General features: G+C 41.0%; 1 long non-coding RNA gene across 1 annotated transcript; it reads left to right on the top strand.

Annotated features, from left to right (window-relative positions):
- The first annotated feature begins 15,001 nt into the window (after positions 1-15,001).
- On the top strand, positions 15,002-17,854 carry LOC125946066 (uncharacterized). The gene is made up of 3 exons (XR_007467378.1): positions 15,002-15,144; positions 16,769-16,810; positions 17,634-17,854. It is a non-coding gene; the product is annotated as an uncharacterized LOC125946066 (long non-coding RNA).
- The last annotated feature ends 3,360 nt before the right edge of the window (positions 17,855-21,214 follow it).

Here is a 21,214-nt window from a genome sequence, read left to right as displayed (position 1 = left end):
AGTGATCCGATAGCCACATAAAGCAACGAACATTTCTTTGAAAGGATGTTTCAGAACGATATTTATTATTTTTGAGTTTTCTGTCTCACGATTGTATGTGTTCCATTTTTTAATTGCGGCCTCAGCTTTTTGTCAAGCATTTTCCCGTCTATTTAAATGGCCGAATAATCTTGGTCGATACAGTGACTCTTACGAGAGGTAAGATCAGTTCCTCTAACGATGCAGGGGGAAAACGCACCTACCGGGCGTTGACGTCATTGCAAAATAAAGCCAGCAAGTGATTCGGTAGCCACATAAAGCAACGCACTATTATTTGAAACGATGTTGCAGAACGATATTTATTATTTTTGAGTTTTCTGTCTCACGATTGTATGTCTTCCATTTTTTTAGTTGCGGCCTCAGCTTTGTGTCAAGCATTTTCCCGTCTATTTAAATGGCCGAATAAGCTTGGTCGATACAGTGACTCTTACGAGAGGTAAGATCAGTTCCTCTAACAATGCACGGGGAAAATGCACCTACCGGGCGTTGACGTCATTGCTAAGTAAAGCCAGCAAGTGATCCGATAGCCACATAAAGCAACGAACATTTCTTTGAAAGGATGTTGCAGAACGATATTTATTATTCTTGAGTTTTCTGTCTCACGATTGTATGTGTTCCATTTTTTAATTGCGGCCTCAGCTTTTTGTCAAGCATTTTCCCGTCTATTTAAATGGCTGAATAATCTTGGTCGATACAGTGACTCTTACGAGAGGTAAGATCAGTTCCTCTAACGATGCACGGGGAAAACGCACCTACCGGGCGTTGACGTCATTGCTAAATAAAGCCAGCAAGTGATTCGGTAGCCACATAAAGCAACGCACTATTATTTGAAAGGATGTTGCAGAACGATATTTATTATTTTTGAGTTTTCTGTCTCACGATTTTATGTGTTCCATTTTCAGTTGCGGCGTCAGCTTTGTGTCAAGCATTTTCCCTTCTATTCAAATGGCCGAATGATCTTGGTCGATACAGTGACTCTTACGAGAGCTAAGATCAGTTCCTCTAACGATGCACGGGGAAAACGCACCTACGGGGCGTCGACGCCATTGCTATAAATAAAGCCAGCAAGTGATTCGATAGCCACATAAAGCAACGAACATTTCTTTGAAAGGATGTTGCAGAACGATATTTATTATTTTTGAGTTTTCTGTCTCACGATTGTATGTGTTCCATTTTTTTAGTTGCGGCCTCAGCTTTGTGTCAAGCATTTTCCCGTCTATTAAATGGCCGAATAATCTTGGTCGATACAGTGACTCTTACGAGAGGTAAGATCAGTTCCTCTAACGATGCACGGGGAAAACGCACCTACCGGGCGTCGACGTCCATTGCTATAATAAAGCCAGCAAGTGATTCCGATAGCCACATAAAGCAACGAACATTTATTTGAAAGGATGTTGCAGAACGATATTTATTATTTTTGAGTTTTCTGTCTCACGATTGTATGTGTTCCATTTTTTAGTTGCGGCCTCAGCTTTGTGTCAAGCATTTTCCCGTCTATTTAAATGGCCGAATGATCTTGGTCGATACAGTGACTCTTACGAGAGGTAAGATCAGTTCCTCTAACGATGCACGGGGAAAACGCACCTACCGGGCGTTGACGTCATTGCTAAATAAAGCCAACAAGTGATTCGGTAGCCACATAAAGCAACGCACATTTATTTGAAAGGATGTTGCAGAACGATATTTATTATTTTGAGTTTTCTGTCTCACGATTGTATGTGTTCCATTTTTTAGTTGCGGCCGTCAGCTTTGTGTCAAGCATTTTCCCTTCTATTTAAATGGCCGAATGATCTTGGTCGATACAGTGACTCTTACGAGAGCTAAGATCAGTTCCTCTAACGATGCACGGGGAAAACGCACCTACCGGGCGTTCGACGTCATTGCTAAATAAAGCCAGCAAGTGATTCGGTAGCCACATAAAGCAACGCACATTTATTTGAAAGGATGTTGCAGAACGATATTTATTATTTTTGAGTTTTCTGTCTCACGATTGTATGTGTTCCATTTTTTAATTGCGGCCTCAGCTTTTTGTCAAGCATTTTCCCGTCTATTTAAATGGCCGAATAATCTTGGTCGATACAGTGACTCTTACGAGAGGTAAGATCAGTTCCTCTAACGATGCACGGGGGAAAACGCACCTACCGGGCGTTGACGTCATTGCTAAATAAAGCCAGCAAGTGATTCGGTAGCCACATAAAGCAACGCACATTTATTTGAAAGGATGTTGCAGAACGATATTTATTATTTTGAGTTTTCTGTCTCACGATTGTATGTGTTCCATTTTTTAGTTGTCGCGTCAGCTTTGTGTCAAGCATGTTTCCTTCTATTTAAATGGCCGAATGATCTTGGTCGATACAGTGACTCTTACGAGAGCTAAGATCAGTTCCTCTAACGATGCACGGGGAAAACGCACCTACCGGGCGTTCACGTCATTGCTAAATAAAGCCAACAAGTGATTCGGTAGCCACATAAAGCAACGCACATTTATTTGAAAGGATGTTGCAGAACGATATTTATTATTTTTGAGTTTTCTGTCTCACGATTGTATGTGTTCCATTTTTTAGTTGCGGCGTCAGCTTTGTGTCAAGCATTTTCCCTTCTATTTAAATGGCCGAATGATCTTGGTCGATACAGTGACTCTTACGAGAGCTAAGATCAGTTCCTCTAACGATGCACGGGGAAAACGCACCTACCGGGCGTTCGACGCCATTGCTAAATAAAGCCAGCAAGTGATTCGGTAGCCACATAAAGCAACGCACATTTATTTGAAAGGATGTTGCAGAACGATATTTATTATTTTTGAGTTTTCTGTCTCACGATTGTATGTGTTCCATTTTTTAGTTGCGGCCTCAGCTTTGTGTCAAGCATTTTCCCTTCTATTTAAATGGCCGAATGATCTTGGTCGATACAGTGACTCTTACGAGAGGCTAAGATCAGTTCCTCTAACGATGCACGGGGAAAACGCACCTACCGGGCGTTGACGTCATTGCTAAATAAAGCCAGCAAGTGATTCGATAGCCACATAAAGCAACGAACATTTATTTGAAAGGATGTTGCAGAACGATATTTATTATTTTTGAGTTTTCTGTCTCACGATTGTATGTGTTCCATTTTTTAATTGCGGCCTCAGCTTTTTGTCAAGCATTTTCCCGTCTATTTAAATGGCCGAATAATCTTGGTCGATACAGTGACTCTTACGAGAGGTAAGATCAGTTCCTCTAACGATGCACGGGGAAAACGCACCTACCGGGCGTTGACGTCATTGCTAAATAAAGCCAGCAAGTGATTCGGTAGCCACATAAAGCAACGCACTATTATTTGAAAGGATGTTGCAGAACGATATTTATTATTTTTGAGTTTTCTGTCTCACGATTGTATGTGTTCCATTTTTTAGTTGCGGCCTCAGCTTTGTGTCAAGCATTTTCCCGTCTATTTAAATGGCCGAATAATCTTGGTCGATACAGTGACTCTTACGAGAGGTAAGATCAGTTCCTCTAACGATGCACGGGGAAAACGCACCTACCGGGCGTTGACGTCATTGCTAAATAAAGCCAGCAAGTGATTCGGTAGCCACATAAAGCAACGAACATTTCTTTGAAAGGATGTTGCAGAACGATATTTATTATTTTTGAGTTTTCTGTCTCACGATTGTATGTGTTCCATTTTTTAATTGCGGCCTCAGCTTTTTGTCAAGCATTTTCCCGTCTATTTAAATGGCCGAATAATCTTGGTCGATACAGTGACTCTTACGAGAGGTAAGATCAGTTCCTCTAACGATGCACGGGGAAAACGCACCTACCGGGCGTTGACGTCATTGCTAAATAAAGCCAGCAAGTGATTCGGTAGCCACATAAAGCAACGCACTATTATTTGAAAGGATGTTGCAGAACGATATTTATTATTTTTGAGTTTTCTGTCTCACGATTTTATGTGTTCCATTTTTAGTTGCGGCCTCAGCTTTGTGTCAAGCATTTTCCCTTCTATTTAAATGGCCGAATGATCTTGGTCGATACAGTGACTCTTACGAGAGGTAAGATCAGTTCCTCTAACGATGCACGGGGAAAACGCACCTACCGGGCGTTGACGTCATTGCTAAATAAAGCCAGCAAGTGATTCGGTAGCCACATAAAGCAACGCACATTTATTTGAAAGGATGTTGCAGAACGATATTTATTATTTTTGAGTTTTCTGTCTCACGATTGTATGTGTTCCATTTTTTAGTTGCGGCCTCAGCTTTGTGTCAAGCATTTTCCCTTCTATTTAAATGGCCGAATGATCTTGGTCGATACAGTGACTCTTACGAGAGGTAAGATCAGTTCCTCTAACGATGCACGGGGAAAACGCACCTACCGGGCGTTGACGTCATTGCTAAATAAAGCCAGCAAGTGATTCGGTAGCCACATAAAGCAACGCACTATTATTTGAAAGGATGTTGCAGAACGATATTTATTATTTTTGAGTTTTCTGTCTCACGATTGTATGTGTTCCATTTTTTAGTTGCGGCCTCAGCTTTGTGTCAAGCATTTTCCCGTCTATTTAAATGGCCGAATGATCTTGGTCGATACAGTGACTCTTACGAGAGGTAAGATCAGTTCCTCTAACGATGCACGGGGAAAACGCACCTACCGGGCGTTCGACGTCATTGCTAAATAAAGCCAGCAAGTGATTCGGTAGCCACATAAAGCAACGCACATTTATTTGAAAGGATGTTGCAGAACGATATTTATTATTTTTGAGTTTTCTGTCTCACGATTGTATGTGTTCCATTTTTTAATTGCGGCCTCAGCTTTTTGTCAAGCATTTTCCCGTCTATTTAAATGGCCGAATAATCTTGGTCGATACAGTGACTCTTACGAGAGGTAAGATCAGTTCCTCTAACGATGCACGGGGAAAACGCACCTACCGGGCGTTGACGTCATTGCTAAATAAAGCCAGCAAGTGATTCGGTAGCCACATAAAGCAACGCACTATTATTTGAAAGGATGTTGCAGAACGATATTTATTATTTTTGAGTTTTCTGTCTCACGATTTTATGTGTTCCATTTTTAGTTGCGGCCTCAGCTTTTTGTCAAGCATTTTCCCGTCTATTTAAATGGCCGAATGATCTTGGTCGATACAGTGACTCTTACGAGAGCTAAGATCAGTTCCTCTAACGATGCACGGGGAAAACGCACCTACCGGGCGTCGACGTCCATTGCTAAATAAAGCCAGCAAGTGATTCGGATAGCCACATAAAGCAACGAACATTTATTTGAAAGGATGTTGCAGAACGATATTTATTATTTTTGAGTTTTCTGTCTCACGATTGTATGTGTTCCATTTTTTAGTTGCGGCCTCAGCTTTGTGTCAAGCATTTTCCCTTCTATTTAAATGGCCGAATGATCTTGGTCGATACAGTGACTCTTACGAGAGGTAAGATCAGTTCCTCTAACGATGCACGGGGAAAACGCACCTACCGGGCGTTGACGTCATTGCTAAATAAAGCCAGCAAGTGATTCGGTAGCCACATAAAGCAACGCACATTTATTTGAAAGGATGTTGCAGAACGATATTTATTATTTTTGAGTTTTCTGTCTCACGATTGTATGTGTTCCATTTTTTAGTTGCGGCCTCAGCTTTGTGTCAAGCATTTTCCCTTCTATTTAAATGGCCGAATGATCTTGGTCGATACAGTGACTCTTACGAGAGGTAAGATCAGTTCCTCTAACGATGCACGGGGAAAACGCACCTACCGGGCGTTGACGTCATTGCTAAATAAAGCCAGCAAGTGATTCGGTAGCCACATAAAGCAACGCACATTTATTTGAAAGGATGTTGCAGAACGATATTTATTATTTTGAGTTTTCTGTCTCACGATTGTATGTGTTCCATTTTTTAGTTGCGGCCTCAGCTTTGTGTCAAGCATTTTCCCTTCTATTTAAATGGCCGAATGATCTTGGTCGATACAGTGACTCTTACGAGAGGCTAAGATCAGTTCCTCTAACGATGCACGGGGAAAACGCACCTACCGGGCGTTCGACGTCATTGCTAAATAAAGCCAGCAAGTGATTCGGTAGCCACATAAAGCAACGCACTATTATTTGAAAGGATGTTGCAGAACGATATTTATTATTTTTGAGTTTTCTGTCTCACGATTGTATGTGTTCCATTTTTTAGTTGCGGCCTCAGCTTTGTGTCAAGCATTTTCCCGTCTATTTAAATGGCCGAATGATCTTGGTCGATACAGTGACTCTTACGAGAGGCTAAGATCAGTTCCTCTAACGATGCACGGGGAAAACGCACCTACCGGGCGTTGACGTCATTGCTAAATAAAGCCAGCAAGTGATTCGGTAGCCACATAAAGCAACGCACATTTATTTGAAAGGATGTTGCAGAACGATATTTATTATTTTGAGTTTTCTGTCTCACGATTGTATGTGTTCCATTTTTTAGTTGCGGCGTCAGCTTTGTGTCAAGCATTTTCCCTTCTATTTAAATGGCCGAATGATCTTGGTCGATACAGTGACTCTTACGAGAGCTAAGATCAGTTCCTCTAACGATGCACGGGGAAAACGCACCTACCGGGCGTTGACGTCATTGCTAAATAAAGCCAGCAAGTGATTCGGTAGCCACATAAAGCAACGCACATTTATTTGAAAGGATGTTGCAGAACGATATTTATTATTTTTGAGTTTTCTGTCTCACGATTGTATGTGTTCCATTTTTTAGTTGCGGCGTCAGCTTTGTGTCAAGCATTTTCCTTCTATTTAAATGGCCGAATGATCTTGGTCGATACAGTGACTCTTACGAGAGGTAAGATCAGTTCCTCTAACGATGCACGGGGAAAACGCACCTACCGGGCGTCGACGCCATTGCTAAATAAAGCCAGCAAGTGATTCGATAGCCACATAAAGCAACGAACATTTATTTGAAAGGATGTTGCAGAACGATATTTATTATTTTTGAGTTTTCTGTCTCACGATTGTATGTGTTCCATTTTTTAGTTGCGGCCTCAGCTTTGTGTCAAGCATTTTCCCTTCTATTTAAATGGCCGAATGATCTTGGTCGATACAGTGACTCTTACGAGAGGTAAGATCAGTTCCTCTAACGATGCACGGGGAAAACGCACCTACCGGGCGTTGACGTCATTGCTAAATAAAGCCAGCAAGTGATTCGGTAGCCACATAAAGCAACGCACATTTATTTGAAAGGATGTTGCAGAACGATATTTATTATTTTTGAGTTTTCTGTCTCACGATTGTATGTGTTCCATTTTTTAGTTGCGGCCTCAGCTTTGTGTCAAGCATTTTCCCTTCTATTTAAATGGCCGAATGATCTTGGTCGATACAGTGACTCTTACGAGAGGTAAGATCAGTTCCTCTAACGATGCACGGGGAAAACGCACCTACCGGGCGTTCGACGTCATTGCTAAATAAAGCCAGCAAGTGATTCGGTAGCCACATAAAGCAACGCACATTTATTTGAAAGGATGTTGCAGAACGATATTTATTATTTTGAGTTTTCTGTCTCACGATTGTATGTGTTCCATTTTTTAGTTGCGGCGTCAGCTTTGTGTCAAGCATTTTCCCTTCTATTTAAATGGCCGAATGATCTTGGTCGATACAGTGACTCTTACGAGAGCTAAGATCAGTTCCTCTAACGATGCACGGGGAAAACGCACCTACCGGGCGTTGACGTCATTGCTAAATAAAGCCAGCAAGTGATTCGGTAGCCACATAAAGCAACGCACATTTATTTGAAAGGATGTTGCAGAACGATATTTATTATTTTGAGTTTTCTGTCTCACGATTGTATGTGTTCCATTTTTTTAGTTGCGGCGTCAGCTTTGTGTCAAGCATTTTCCCTTCTATTTAAATGGCCGAATGATCTTGGTCGATACAGTGACTCTTACGAGAGCTAAGATCAGTTCCTCTAACGATGCACGGGGAAAACGCACCTACCGGGCGTCGACGTCATTGCTAAATAAAGCCAGCAAGTGATTCGGTAGCCACATAAAGCAACGCACATTTATTTGAAAGGATGTTGCAGAACGATATTTATTATTTTGAGTTTTCTGTCTCACGATTGTATGTGTTCCATTTTTTAGTTGCGGCGTCAGCTTTGTGTCAAGCATTTTCCCTTCTATTTAAATGGCCGAATGATCTTGGTCGATACAGTGACTCTTACGAGAGCTAAGATCAGTTCCTCTAACGATGCACGGGGAAAACGCACCTACCGGGCGTTCGACGTCATTGCTAAATAAAGCCAGCAAGTGATTCGGTAGCCACATAAAGCAACGCACATTATTTGAAAGGATGTTGCAGAACGATATTTATTATTTTTGAGTTTTCTGTCTCACGATTGTATGTGTTCCATTTTTTAGTTGCGGCCTCAGCTTTGTGTCAAGCATTTTCCCTTCTATTTAAATGGCCGAATGATCTTGGTCGATACAGTGACTCTTACGAGAGCTAAGATCAGTTCCTCTAACGATGCACGGGGAAAACGCACCTACCGGGCGTTCGACGTCATTGCTAAATAAAGCCAGCAAGTGATTCGGTAGCCACATAAAGCAACGCACATTTATTTGAAAGGATGTTGCAGAACGATATTTATTATTTTTGAGTTTTCTGTCTCACGATTGTATGTGTTCCATTTTTTAGTTGCGGCCTCAGCTTTGTGTCAAGCATTTTCCCTTCTATTTAAATGGCCGAATGATCTTGGTCGATACAGTGACTCTTACGAGAGCTAAGATCAGTTCCTCTAACGATGCACGGGGAAAACGCACCTACCGGGCGTTGACGTCATTGCTAAATAAAGCCAGCAAGTGATTCGGTAGCCACATAAAGCAACGCACATTTATTTGAAAGGATGTTGCAGAACGATATTTATTATTTTTGAGTTTTCTGTCTCACGATTGTATGTGTTCCATTTTTTAGTTGCGGCCTCAGCTTTGTGTCAAGCATTTTCCCTTCTATTCAAATGGCCGAATGATCTTGGTCGATACAGTGACTCTTACGAGAGCTAAGATCAGTTCCTCTAACGATGCACGGGGAAAACGCACCTACCGGGCGTTCGACGTCATTGCTAAATAAAGCCAGCAAGTGATTCGGATAGCCACATAAAGCAACGCACATTTATTTGAAAGGATGTTGCAGAACGATATTTATTATTTTGAGTTTTCTGTCTCACGATTGTATGTGTTCCATTTTTTAGTTGCGGCCTCAGCTTTGTGTCAAGCATTTTCCCTTCTATTTAAATGGCCGAATGATCTTGGTCGATACAGTGACTCTTACGAGAGGTAAGATCAGTTCCTCTAACGATGCACGGGGAAAACGCACCTACCGGGCGTTCGACGTCATTGCTAAATAAAGCCAGCAAGTGATTCGGTAGCCACATAAAGCAACGCACATTTATTTGAAAGGATGTTGCAGAACGATATTTATTATTTTTGAGTTTTCTGTCTCACGATTGTATGTGTTCCATTTTTTAGTTGCGGCGTCAGCTTTGTGTCAAGCATTTTCCCGTCTATTTAAATGGCCGAATGATCTTGGTCGATACAGTGACTCTTACGAGAGGCTAAGATCAGTTCCTCTAACGATGCACGGGGAAAACGCACCTACCGGGCGTTGACGTCATTGCTAAATAAAGCCAGCAAGTGATTCGGTAGCCACATAAAGCAACGCACTATTATTTGAAAGGATGTTGCAGAACGATATTTATTATTTTGAGTTTTCTGTCTCACGATTGTATGTGTTCCATTTTTTAGTTGCGGCCTCAGCTTTGTGTCAAGCATTTTCCCTTCTATTTAAATGGCCGAATGATCTTGGTCGATACAGTGACTCTTACGAGAGGTAAGATCAGTTCCTCTAACGATGCACGGGGAAAACGCACCTACCGGGCGTTGACGTCATTGCTAAATAAAGCCAGCAAGTGATTCGGTAGCCACATAAAGCAACGCACATTATTTGAAAGGATGTTGCAGAACGATATTTATTATTTTTGAGTTTTCTGTCTCACGATTGTATGTGTTCCATTTTTTAGTTGCGGCCTCAGCTTTGTGTCAAGCATTTTCCCGTCTATTTAAATGGCCGAATGATCTTGGTCGATACAGTGACTCTTACGAGAGGCTAAGATCAGTTCCTCTAACGATGCACGGGGAAAACGCACCTACCGGGCGTTGCCGTCATTGCTAAATAAAGCCAACAAGTGATTCGGTAGCCACATAAAGCAACGCACATTTATTTGAAAGGATGTTGCAGAACGATATTTATTATTTTTGAGTTTTCTGTCTCACGATTGTATGTGTTCCATTTTTTTAGTTGCGGCGTCAGCTTTGTGTCAAGCATTTTCCCTTCTATTTAAATGGCCGAATGATCTTGGTCGATACAGTGACTCTTACGAGAGGTAAGATCAGTTCCTCTAACGATGCACGGGGAAAACGCACCTACCGGGCGTTGACGTCATTGCTAAATAAAGCCAGCAAGTGATTCGGTAGCCACATAAAGCAACGCACTATTATTTGAAAGGATGTTGCAGAACGATATTTATTATTTTTGAGTTTTCTTTCTCACGATTTTATGTGTTCCATTTTCAGTTGCGGCGTCAGCTTTGTGTCAAGCATTTTGCCTTCTATTCAAATGGCCGAATTATCTTTGTCGATACAGTGACTCTTACGAGAGGTAAGATCAGTTCCTCTAACAATGCACGGGGAAAACGCACCTACCGGGCGTCGACCCTTATAAAAATGACTATTGAAATGTTGTTGTCATATTGTTGAGGAATTGTTGACACAATATCCTTTCAATAATGTCTCAATAGTTATTGAACGTACACAACAATACCTCAACAATAAAGTTGTTGAGCGCTTCACAACAATAAACTCATTGACTAATTGTTGTTGACATATTGTTGAATAATGTTGAGTACTATTGAGAATTGTTGAGCAATATTGACATTAAATATATATCTGAAACACACACATGTAGACGTGTATGTGTTTTACACATACATATTGTTTTATTGTTCACTTAATCACCACTAAATATATAGAGTGTCACATAACTTGAACCAAATGCCTATCTCTCGAGTCGTAACTGGGGGAGCTTGTGGCAAGACGACGCTACCGCAGGCGTTCCGCTTCGTTTGCCCTAAATTCAGGGTCGGCGGCTCTTCGCTGACGTTTCGCCTGGGCTTCGAAAGCCGTCACGCTAGAATCAGCTTGCTAGAGTCGGACGACAAGCTTCGCTTACTAGAATCGGACGACAAGCTTTGCTTACGTAAGATATGCCTTTGCTTACGTAAGATGCTTACGGCGACAAGCTTTGCTTTCAGATATATATTCAATGTCAATATTGCTCAACACTTCTCAATAATACTCAACATCATTCAACAATATGTCAACAACAATTAGTCAATGACTTTACTGTTGTGAAGTGCTCAACAACATTATTGTTGAGGTATTGTTGTGTACGTTCAATAACTATTGAGGCATTATTGAAAGTATATTGTGTCAACAATTCCTCAACAATATGCCAACAACATATCAATAGTCAGTACTCCATTTCCTCGACAGAGAAAGGGCTGTTGATTTTGTCTCTTTGGGTCCCACGTATGACAAGGGCAGTTCAAGGAAGTGTCCGCGTGCCCACAGGGGATATGTGCCATTGAGCTTGGACCCTTTCTGCACTGCCTCCAGGATCGGCCCACATAAAAGGGGTGCCATTGATCTTGGACCCTTTCTGCACTGCCTCCAGGATCGGCCCACTTTATCTGCCCCTGTATCTATCTGCCTTTTGAACGTCGCCATTGGAAATGACAAATAAAACTTCAGCGTAATAGAAGTTACAGCTTGAGTGATATTGTCAAGAAACATTGGGAAGAACTCGCAAGCAATTTTTTTTGTAATTTGTTTGGAGAGTAACTAGCATGTGTAGTAAAGGGTTGGTGCCAGAGACCACCTTTTTTCAAGTTTGACTGGTTGCTCGGATGATCTCGTTTTGTTCTCGCAACTTGTCATAGTGGTTTTTGATGTGTGGCAAAGCCAGTGTCAAGCAGACACCATTTGCTATTTTGTTTGCTCATATGTTTTGTTTATATCAAGTACAATGTATTGCATGTACGGTAGGCTATATTGCACTCTACGTCCATGCCACAGTTGTACTCGTGCCTACGGGTGACTAAATTTCATTTTCAACTTGTCGGCATGTTCTCGTTTTTAGTGCCCGGATAAGAGCTTTGACTTTTGGCTCAAGGTCACTTGAAGATCGCCGACAACGGGAGCTAAAATCATTTCATGCTTAAAAGAGTAGGCAACCTTAAACTTTGACTTAGGTGTTTCTTTTTGGCACTCGCATCCCGGCGTTGGTGTTCTGTGCTTTGGTAAACAGTAATAAGTGATCTCTGATCAATTATAATTATTCCAGACACTTCAGTAACTCAACTTGAACTAAGCTTATGCTTTGATATCATGCATATAAAGAAACCGATGGATTTTGCACTGTACTACTTTTTTTCTTTTTTTCCTGATTTATTTTTAATCTGGTCTCAGCTAATTAGTTATAGTTATCCCAGACAATTCAGCAAGTCAGCTTGCAACAAAACTTATCCTTTTATATCATATCTATTATAATGAAAGTCATGAATTCTGAAATGAACCATTTTTTTTTCTATTTTTCTGATTTACTTGGATTGCGTCCGCGGTCGTCTCAGCTAATTAATTCTAATTATTCCAGACACTTCAGTAACTCAACTTATAGCTAAACTTATGCTCTGATATCATATCTATAATGAAATTCGTGAATTTTGTACTGTACTATTTTTTTCGATTTATTTTCACCTCTTGATCATCTCAGGAGGTGAACCAGAAGTACTGTCCAAAGAACAAATGGCACTCGACGCTCCTGCCACTAAAAACTTCCGATACAGCTTTCTATTGCTCAATACGTGCAACATAAAATTGATTTCTTTTTCTTTTCTTTTTTTTTTCGAGCGTGAAAGAAGCCCGCGAATACACGCAAAATTGCCGCACAACTAGCCACTGGAGGCACTATGCGTGTATCCGCGGGCTTTTTTCACGCTCGGAAAAACACTTTTATGTACCACGTATTCGGCAACAGAAAGCTGTATCGGGAGTTTTTCCTGTTGCTCTATAATTTTCTGATTGACACTTTTCATCTAAATATAATATCTGAGAAGCTAATTATTTATTATTAATTGATTAATAATTATTAATTTTAATGATTATCTAATTATTTATCTAATGCAAAAAATTGAGTATCTCTAAGCGACGGCAAACAACATTACCTTGGTTCTGTCCAGCTACGTGGCATTTGCATATATTTAAGTGTCGGTGCAAGAAAGTTGGGACACCCTGTATATACTGGGTATTCAAAATTATAGGCTTTACGAAAATTTTTAAAAATCGCTTGTAGCAGGTAGCATAATTCTTATCGCTTAGCTTGGTTATTCGAAGAAACGAACATTAGTAACACACGAAATTGAAACTAATATTCTAATAATTAACAAAAATTGACAAATGAACTTCTTAGTTAATTATTTTACGACACATATTGCAATATATGAATTGTAGCTGGTGAGTTTGCAAGACGCATCCACCTAAAATGAATTTCCAGGATAACACCAGTTTCGAGATATTATTGCCCAAAGTGTGGGACGAAATACATGGGCGTTTTAGTTACTGTTGTGCTTCAATGTATAAAACAGCATTTTGGTAACAAAGTAAGTGTAACAACAGTGCATTTTTACGGCGAGTCTGATGGCGCATATTTCCAAACTGGTGTCATTCTGGAAGTTAATTCCAAGTGGATACGCCTGACAAGCTCACCGGCTCAAATTCGTAAATCGCAATATGTGTCGTAAAGTAACAAATAAGAAGCTAATTAGTGATTTCTTGTTAATTAGTTGAATCTATGTTTCGATTGCTCGTGCTACTAATGTCCGCCTCATCGATTAACCCAGCTCAATGATAAGAAATATGCTACCTGCCACAGGGGATTTCTAAAAATTCCGTAAGACTTAAAAATGACCACCCTGTATGTATATATATACACAAAATTGGAGCACAAGACAAACGTCTCAACAAGCAGTGACCAATGACCGATGAATGGGCACCTCCTGGATTCCCATCGGCTTCTATTGTAAGTGGCCAGTGCCCTGTCTGTGTCAGAAAACGGCATTGCCTCCATGTTAAATATGGGCAAGATGGTGGGAAAAGTAGTATGTAAGCATAATAAATAAATATGTTTTTTAAAGAGTGCGTTTCGTTTAGTTGTTAGCCCTTAACGCACAATAGAATGAAACAAGTTTGGGTGATCTCTGCGACGTGGTGTCCATATTTTACATGAAAGCCTAGGTCTATTCTGTAACACGTAGAGACGGGTGCTGGCCAGTGTGCTGGGAAACTGCTTGGCCACCACGCACAATCTACGCTGTTATACTTTGCCGGTGGCAAATCGTAGCCCAGAAGCACAGGGACACATGTTTAATCAATGGGACGGCATGCTGTCTACCGTTCGTCATGATGTCAAACTAACAAGCACGAACAGCGACAATTGTGTACGTTACTGATCCGTAGTTAATTTCGCGCCGGTTGCTTCACGTATTAAAATGAATATTTCTTTTTAATACAAACGATTAAAGCTATGCGCGCACACAGGGCGCGACATTTGCGACGTTTGAATTTTGCACTATTTCCCGCGCGCTCCGTACGTGACCGGCCGGCGCACTGCGTTACCGCGATAAAGAAAATAGTTCCTCAAGGAAGCTAAGCAGAAAACTTTCACACTTTTGCAAACCACAGAAATTGTTAAGAAATACCATTAAATCACAACATTTGTTAATAAATATGGCAATTCATATCTATGAAAGCGTGGATTTGTATGCGCGTTTTTGTGTGAATGCGCGCTTGCGCTGTTGACTCTTTGGCGCATTCCGGAACTTTGTGCGTGCGGCGTATGTGTGCGGGTTGCGTGATGAGTTTGCTGCGTTTTCTGTACCCTTTGCCTCGCTGTGACATCTTTCGTATATTCCAACTTGTTGCCCGCTCGTTATGGGCTACACGTTGCCTCGAAGATCACCATGATCGCCTCCGACTCAGCCACATCGAAGGTGAGTGAGTGTTTCGAATTCCACTTGCTCGTTCTTTGCGACGCTATCAGCAAAAGTGCGTACAGAGCCCGTGCGTGTCTTCCACGCGCTTCTGTGCTCGTTTTCATTACTAGTACTATCCTTCCGTTGCGAGAATTGGTTGTGCAGCACTAGATTTGTGATATTGAGCATGAAGTTTTGTCCTGATTTAACTTCACAGCGCGCTTGCGGCGACGTAAAGCAGCTATGTGGAGCCAGCTAAAACAGGGCATGTTGTGTGCGCCACGATTTTTGGTACGCCGTTCCAGCACCGATTGAAATTAGCCTTATTAATGAGCGCTTGTGCTCTGCCGTTTTGGTGGGCAGCTATGTGGAGCCAGCTAAAACAGGGCGTGTTGTGCGCGCCACGATGTTTGGTACGGTGTTCCAGCACCGATTGAAATTAGCCTTATTAATGAGCGCTCGTGCTTTGCCGTTTTCGTGGAAACAATGCGACGTGAAATAATCCGAACTGTACTGTAATCAAGTATATTTCGTTCGCGCAACGCCGTCCATTGACGTGCATCTACTACATGGCGTGTCGGGATCGGCGAAAATATGCGCGGGGCGTTTTGCCGTTATAATGTATTCTGCTACGCTGTTCGCTTCAGGATCGAGTGTCCAGAGTCCGCTGACACGCCGTGCGGTAGACACGCGCTGTGGCGCGATAATAATAAAGAATTGCAATGGCCTATATGTGATTCTATGTGATAGGTGAGATAAAAAAGGGCTGATGCCAGTGAATGCTGTGAAATCATCAGGTTATGTGTGGTTTGTTTTCCGCCGGTACGCGCGCGGTGAACTTTTTTTTTTAACCATTATCTCCCTTCGACGCCATCGAGTACTTCGCGCTAACGCCTTCGCGTAGGCGCTCTATATTCACGGAAAAGGCAGATTCTGTGGGATTCTATGTTCTGCTTTAGTGGGATGAAACATTCAAAATAATGTCATCGTGTGAAGTTTCAGCCTTTGGCCCTTCAGTAAGTGATTGATTTAACCGAGTTCGAAAATCAGTAAAGGAACGAGATGCTTGGGCATATTTGCCGTGTCGTCCCACTGTGCTCCCAGTGGCATGTAAGCGTTATCGACAAATGTCAAAAATTAGCAAGGCTTTTTATGAGATAGAAGCAGACAGCTATGTCAATAAGTTATTTTTGCTTTGAATTCGCACATTAAAGAGGAGAGAGAGTGAGAGGGGAGCGTATCCTTGTGAACTAAAATGCTTTGACATAAGCTTGGAACAATGGTTTGTTGGTGGAGCAGTTCTGTGGACTACTTTGAGAGTAAGCAAACTGCAGTAGCAGCAGTTAGATGGGGAGTAAAAAAATGCAACACAGGTTTTATATGAACGAGCTACCTTTAAGATGTGGCCGCAACAGTTCATGCAGTAGATGAGCAAAAATAATTTTAAAATTTAGGAGAGAAATTAAGAATAAATTATTTGCCCACATCACCCTGCAAGTGGCAAGAGCAGCCATGCTTTAATGTTTTCAATCAGTCATTTATATCCATCCATTTATGTCGGCCTAATCGTCCATGTAGATGTTTTGATTGTTGCTTTTGAGTTATCGTGGCGTCACTTTTTAATACTGACATCTGTTTTCAGAATCAAAATGAGCCTGGAGACGCCACAGCCGGAATGCAAAAGGTGAATTCTTTGGCCATTCATCGTCTAGCATCACCATGATCAAATGCACTGTTGCCAGGAGAATGTATTGCCGGGAGGTATTCTCCTTAAGATTTAGTAAAAATGGTAGCATTAAGTGTCTCCTTTGCGATTTTGCATAGCCTTTGATTTGCTAGTTGATTCATTTATTTAATGAGGTGGGCAGTTGGCACACCCTGTCTTTGTGTCTTATGTACACATTCAGCTGAGTAGGTCTGGGACACAGCGAGCCAATCTGATGTGTAGTGGTAATCGCATTAACGTCGACAGTTATCTTCCTGTTTGAGCTGCTACTGCTGCTTGCCAACACAAGCAGCAGTTGCCCACGATGGCATGAAAGAGGTTCATTGAAGAGTGGCACATACTCTGAGTCACATAACCAGAGATCCAAGCAGGTCCATCAGATGGTTATTAACCCACTTCCCGTCTACATAGCAGCCCTACCCATTAGGCCATTGACCACCAAGTGACACAAATTGGCTGGAAAATAGTTAAAGACAGACACCCGAAAGAATGTGAAGTATCCTAAAAATGCTACTTGCATTAAAGTTTTCAATGCTTTGGTTTACTTACTATTTTATTTTGTACTGGGTGAATCCTTGTTTTTCTGAAGCACATGGCATCCTAACAGCATAACAAGCTATGACATTAATTTTAGTTGTTTTATTAGTGACATCAGTTGACATTTTAGGTCTGGAGCAGGCAGTATTTCTGTGAGTTATGCGGAGTGTGGCTGTTGTGTAAATGTGCTTAAAATCCTTCAACTACCTCACTAATATTTACCTAAACGTGCCGTTTCAAATAGGTTGGAGAAGTGCTCATTCAGATGATCCTGGCACAGCTTGCCATGGTGGACCAGGCAAGTTTGCAAGGGCCTTGATTCACCATGTGGTCACAGAGAACCTCATGGGCCACTCACTTCTCGGAAACAACACCACCAATAGGCAAAAAGAGGCTCTTGGCCTTATCAGGGTCAACGCTGTTATAGGCAAGTACCGTACATCCTTTTTTCCATTGCATTTTTGCATTCACATTTTGTACTTGGAATTACCAGCTTGCTATTAGCACAACAAATGACTTTCAAGTAGCCTGTGTCTGCAACTACGTGCTACAATAGCCTACTATTTGGAATGAATGCTCATTTGATCTCAAGTCTCTAACGCCTCCATACTAAAGTGCTAAATTTTAAAAGCAGCCTTAACCGCCAGAAGTGATTGGTGGCTCCAACTGACAAAGTTAGGTGTATTTGCACATTAGTTGCACTACTTGACTGTCATTGCAATGAACAGTTGCAATGAAGCAACTACCAATCTGTAGTACCAATCTGTGAAGCTTGCTACCAATCTGGTGCTATAGCGGGTGTGCTTAAGTAGCCTGAAAGTGTTGTTATAATATAGGAATTGTGGAGAAGCTATGCTCAAGTGCAGTTACTGCTCAACTCGAGGGACAGCACTTCCATCAAATTTCACCAATCAAAATGGCCCTCCAGATTCTGTAATGCAAAACATAGTGGTTTCAGCTATTTCAACAGACCACATTGAATTAAAGTTGCTCCTGTCTTGAAGGAGGTCCATGTGGTGGCAGACAGTAGCCTTTAAGCAGAGGGAGCTTAAGTTACGGGGCATAATTGTTTGGTTGTTTCGATCAAAGCAACAATAGGAACAGTTGCGAACTTCGTTGTCAACATTGCTATGTTTAGCAACGTTCATTCATTCTAGGCACTCAACCAATTAAGATACAATTTATCACATTGTATTCTAGGATGTGGAAAAAACAGAGGTATTTATTTGACTTTTCCTCACGTTCCCATAAAATGATCAGTACTCAATAGGCCCTTGGCAGCTACTATTAAAGCTTCTTACAGAACATGAGGCATGTCCACAACTCCCACTCTGAAACTGTTGGAAATGTCTCCTGCTTTCTTACTTCAAGGACGCACTTGCCTGTTTTCAGCGTTATTATAAACCAGTGCTCAAGTACTATGGGTTTAGATTTATCAGATTGAATGAGCTTTGTAGGTGTTCATGTTCAACCCTTTGAGGATCACATATTTTCTGGCAAACGTCCCCCAATTTAAGCGTTATATTTTTATTCTGGATTGTTCCTCAGAGTGACCTTTCGAGAAAAAAAATGGATAAATAATTTTTTAGGTCATAAAGTGACAAAGGTTTCTTAGTGTCCGCTGTTTTACACCATGTTTATTGTAGCATGCAGGGCAAACTAGCATAATCACATTTTTTAAATGTAATGACACTCACAAAACATTAAACTAGGTGAATACTCCCACGCTACTGCAGTGATGGGCACCATAGAATAAAGAGAAAGATGAGTTTTGGAAGAAGCCAAGGGGCAACAGCACAATCAGGATTTTTGTAGAAGTCGCAGAAGGTTACAGAATCTGTAATGTGATGCTTGGGGAAACTTCATTCTTAAAAGGTATGCTTATTTATATGTTCTTTCGCCGCCTCATATTTATGGTCGTGACCACACGATTTGTTTCCACCACTCTACATGCATGGCAGTGACTCTCAAAGGATTAGCAGAGCCAGTCCACTTGCATATTTCTCTTGTAAGACTGAGCATTTCTTCGTATTTCTTCTTCGCATTTATTTGTGTTAGTGTAACCAGGTCGGCGTGCAACTGCAGTAAATTTTCGTTATAAGCAGTATTTTGTTTTCAATAGAGAGGCATAATAATGGTCATCACGATGCGAGAAGTGCACTCCAGTAGCATATGAGCTCGTAAAACAAATTCAGATATACCATACTCAATTCTGGCCGCATAACCGTATTTGGAGCAACTCCTGCAAGGAAAAGTGCAATAAAGTGCTGCACATTTTGATTATGATTGTTGAGGGAACAAATTTTAGTTGCCAGTAGTCTATCTTTAAGTTTTTTCACCAACAGTATGAAGTCTTTTTTCCACCATTTTGTTCCTAAGCAAGCAGTGTTCACATTTTCACACCAAGGATATTTATGAAATTATTCTGCCACAGTGGGCTTTTCCTGTTTGCCTTCTGCATATTGTACTAAGTGGAGTCCTCCGGTGCCACTCCACTTTGAAAGCTGGTCATTCTCTAGAATTGAACTCGTGAAAACTTGGAATAAACAAAACAAATGAAACAGTTTCATTATAACAGGGCGTACTGTATGTCGAACTTTTGCATGTGGAACATTGATCTTTAACGTCATGCGGTTTTTCCTTTTTTTTTTTACAGGCTTACCTGTCACAAGTTTCCTGGGAGAAACATGGCCTACATTAAGAACACTCTGGCCTCACTTCTCGCAAGGGACCTGAAGTGTCCAGAAGAGCTCAAGTCTGTGGACAGTTGAAGTGTTGTGCACTTGCAGCCCTCAACATTTTTTTATTACTATGATGTTTCTAGTCACCTGAAAAGCCCAGGTTGGATGGTTCAGATGCAAGTACTGTGTTGTGATTAATAATTAATTGCACAAGTGTTGCGGTTTGTATTTTAGTACATTTTTACGTAAATCTTTAATATATTTCTACAAAAGATAGTGTTTCTGACTATTTTATTTCATAGGTATCTCGGGTCATTTCATGCCAAGAGGGTTCCATGACGGCACACCATTTCAAGTTTGATTAAGTAAGAGTAGGCCCAATGAGAAATTTTACAGAAAATTAGGTTTCATACGTACACCGTAAAGTGCAATCTGTGCTATTGTCAGAGTGGTTCTGTTTAAGAAAAACTACATGTTAACATTTGTTTGCAGCAATGGTTTATTTTGCTATTTCAAAATAGTAAGAAGTGGTAAAAGTTTGCTTAAATTCAGAGTGCTACAACAGTTCTCAGGCTAGGCAGCGATGTGCTTTCTTTCATGTACGCATGAACCTGATTTCTTGCAAATTCTTTCATTCTAACTTGTTTTGCTGCACTCAAAAATTAAAAAAAAATTTCCTCATGCCAGTTCCATTTAAGTCTTCCAGCAGGTAACTAATGGCCACTGTGTATCCGATAAATATCTTAAGTAGTCAAAGTGAATAAATCGCTTGGTATGTAATGACCTGCCCAGGAACCTAGTAATCATGGCAGAAAACGCAACTGGATCGTGCAACAAGCAATGCGGCACAATAAACTGCTGCCATGGCACACGTTATTGTAATTACCATGTCGTTTCAGAGGTAGATAACGTTTAGTAAAATGGGCACACCATTTAACCAATAAATAAGGGTCTCAGTGTGCTCATGCAAATTGTGCCATGATTAAGTTACTGGCTACCAAATAGAGAAATCAAGTACATTTTTAATGGTATTTACTGTAATGCTTGTATAATATTTATTTTCTATTTATTTCAATTTTGAGAAATGTTTTACTTTAGGGCCACGCAAACTTTACATCTCTCAGTATTCAATTTTCGTTATGTT

The sequence above is a fragment of the Dermacentor silvarum genome, chromosome 5 (genome assembly GCF_013339745.2).
Source record: "Dermacentor silvarum isolate Dsil-2018 chromosome 5, BIME_Dsil_1.4, whole genome shotgun sequence".
Classification (NCBI taxonomy): domain Eukaryota; kingdom Metazoa; phylum Arthropoda; class Arachnida; order Ixodida; family Ixodidae; genus Dermacentor; species Dermacentor silvarum.
The sequence above is the reverse complement of the archived record's forward strand: the minus strand, read 5'-3'. Positions and strand labels throughout refer to the sequence as shown.